This window comes from Macaca nemestrina, chromosome 9, assembly GCF_043159975.1.
Source record: "Macaca nemestrina isolate mMacNem1 chromosome 9, mMacNem.hap1, whole genome shotgun sequence".
Classification (NCBI taxonomy): Eukaryota; Metazoa; Chordata; class Mammalia; order Primates; family Cercopithecidae; genus Macaca; species Macaca nemestrina.
The window spans coordinates 93,383,001-93,386,249 of record NC_092133.1 but is presented as its reverse complement, the minus strand read 5'-3'; the positions used below and the strand labels follow the sequence as shown (position 1 = coordinate 93,386,249).

The 3,249-nt window shown below is 40.6% G+C and overlaps 1 pseudogene; it reads right to left on the bottom strand.

Annotated features, from left to right (window-relative positions):
* Positions 1 to 852: 852 nt before the first annotated feature.
* On the bottom strand, positions 853 to 2,984 carry LOC139356099 (double homeobox protein A-like; annotated as a pseudogene).
* Between the last annotated feature and the right edge of the window lie 265 nt (positions 2,985 to 3,249).

Here is a 3,249-nt window from a genome sequence, read left to right as displayed (position 1 = left end):
GGGTCTCATCATGTTGCCCAAGCTGATCTGGAATTCCTGGCCTCAAACAATCCTCCTGCCTCTGATTCCTGAGTAGCTAGGATCAATCCATTGCTGAAGAGTACGTGGATGCTACTTTGCAGACTGTCAACCTGAATTTGTGTTTGCTTGACATTGTCTAATTATTGGTTTCAGTTTCAGTTTACCCACTTTTTGTCAGCAACATGCAGAAGAGACTGTGCCCTTTTTAGTGTATCCTATCAGGAAGCATCTCACATTGGTTTGTGCCATTACTGGTGCCGTGACTTTAAGCCACTTGGTTAAGGTGGAGTTGGCCATATTTCTCTGCTGCAAAATTACTGATTTTCCTCTTGTAATTAATAAGTGTGTGTGAGAAGATTCTTTGAGATGAGGTATATATGTCATTCTTCATCAAACTATAAGGTTTTTTTTTAAGTGAAAGAAAATGTATTAAGAAACTAAAGAAATAAAAGAATGGCTACTCCATAGGCAGAGCAGCTTCACTTTTAAGTGTTTGACATTAACTGATTTTTGTTCAAATCAATAAGTACTGCGATGATTGAAAAATGATTATTACTAAATTTGTTTTCATTGTCTCAAGTTCTGCTGAACTCTGGATCCAGGCTGTGTCAATAGCGTAGTGTGGTGCCTCCTGTACCTGTCTCGACCTCCTACAGTCCTTTTTATTTATTTTGTTTTTTATAATAGAGACAGGGTCTTACTATGCTGCCCAGACTGGTTTCAAACTCCTGGGCTCAAGCAAATCTTCCTGCCTCAGCCTCCCAAAGTGCTGAGATTACAATCGTGAGCCACCACACCCAGCTAAGCTCTTTACCATCTTCAGAAAGTTTAGCTTGCACTTTCAGCAGGATGGATTCCCAGAAAGACTCTGAGAGAGAGTTGGGGACTAAGTTGATAATATCAAATACACTGAACTTGACCGTGTTCACCATGCTCTGACTCTAGAGAAATGAGAGTGCTAGTGAGGTTGCTGTCATTTTGTGTATCTTCTGTACCTTGAAGTCCATCAGAAATCTTGCCACTGGGCTTCTTGTTCTAAGGACACAACAGGTTCTCTTTTTCTGTGGAGATGAAATCTAGATCTTCGATTTTGGAACCAAATTTGGACTCTTGACTCTGAAGCACCAATTTCTTCAGCAAGTTGTTCTCTGGAATCAATCCCAGGGTATGGGTTTTCATAAATGCCTTGAAAAGAGTGTGTAATTGAGAGGTGCTATAGATGGTATGACACCGTCTGGCTTCTCTACGTTGAAACTCCACACCAGGTTGATCTTGCCCATGGCTCTGGCTTGAATCTAAAGTCAGGTTCTGGTCTTTTCTGGAATCTGTGCCTAGCTCTTCAATTCTGGGCGACAGAGCGAGACTCCGTCTCAAATAAAAGAAAGAAAGAAAGAAAGAAAAGGCTGGGCACGGTGGCTCATGCCTGTAATCCCAGCACTTTGGGAGACCAAGGTGGGTGGATCACGAGGTCAGAAGTTCAAGACCAGCCTGGCCAAGATGGTGAAACCCCATCTCTACTAAAAATACAAAAAATAACCAGGTGTGGTGGTATGTGCCTGTAATCCCAGCTACTCTGGAGGCTGAGGTAGGGAATTGCTTGAACCTGGGAGTTGGAGGTTGCAGTGAGCCGAGATCGTGTCACTGCACTCCAGCCTGGGCGACAGAGCTAGACTCTGCCTCATTATGGGTGTGACATTGAAAACTGGTACTTTTCAAATGAAGTAGAAGAAGATACAGATGTATGATCTCTGAACATAATTAAAATCCTCTAATCAAGACTGTTAACAGAAAGGTTTACTTACAAATGATAAATTTTTATTAAAAATTTTAAAAGACACTTACCTTTTAGACTAACCCACTGAAAAGTCCTAGAAGCATTAAACATGCATTCTGGACTCTTCTGTATTGATTTCTAAAGCAAGCTTTTGTTTGGTAGCATAACCTGGGTAAGGTTTCTGATTGAAGGTATTGATGAGGATTTTCAGTTGATCTTCTGTGAATTTGGTGTGATTGCACCTATGATTTGTTGCTACCATCTTGTGTGAAAAGGTGTCTTTGGTCATGCTGGAAGAGAGTCCTGGAGGCTGAGCTGCTGTCTGGGAGACCACTGACAGCTCATTTTTAAAAAGAAAGATCACATATAATACAACATAATTCACAAATCTAAAGCTTATGGTTTTCTGGATTTTGACAAATGAAAACACCTGTGCAACTTCAACCCTTACCAGGATATGGATGAGGGTTTCTACCCAAAAGCACCAGTATTTTAACAAACAGCTTTGCATTTTTTGAATTGTTCTGTGTCTGTAAGGGTTCCTTACTCCAAGTTTATGACAAATATATTCAGAAGGCATAATTTACAATTATCGTTTGGGTAAGTAGTTTCATCAATTATCTGATTATTTGCTGTGAATTTGAAGTATGTTGATTTTTATGCAGTTGTCTTCTGAGAAACACTGTGCCATTTTCCACGTGGAAATCACTTGCAGAATAAACAGAGATTATGAACACACAGAGGTGGTTGTGATGGGCACGTCTACCTGTGGCTGCCATTTAAGTGGAAGGTGGAATCCGACTCTGGAGCATCGGCAGCCTGAGCTGGTGCTGGGCTCACGCTGACCCCAGGAGTGCTCTATGCATGCTTCACCTTATGAGGGGTGCGGCAGGAACAAAAATAGAAAAGTGTGCTCTACTTTCACATTACCAAAGGACAGAGGATACCACCAAGGAATTAGAAAACTGTTAAGTGAGAGTTTATTCTTCTTAATAGCCTTTCAAATAAGGAATTTGAAAACAAGATTCTACTCATCCCACACCAAAATGTAAACAGATATATTATTTTTTATATTCCCAGGATAATTTCGGTATTACTTAAGCATCACTATTGTCCTGAAATATCAAGTCAAGTGGAAAAATAAATGTGAATAATCCCACCACTAGCCTCCAGACTTGATGTTTATGTTATTTCCTTTTTACAATGACTTTTAACAAGTTATAAATTAGAAACGTGGAAAGTAGAATGGTTTCATGCAAGAAATACTGAAATAAGATCCCTGTCTGGCCCCAAAATCTTAGACAAGTCATTCAGCCTTTCTAAGCATCAGTTCTCCCATCTGGAAAACGTGGGCATTCATCTCTATGGAAGCTTCAAGCTCTAACTGTCAGTGAGTTTCTGAAACTTGCCCAGGAAGGAGCAGCCCTAGTCTGAGTGCATGCCACCCCTGTGCT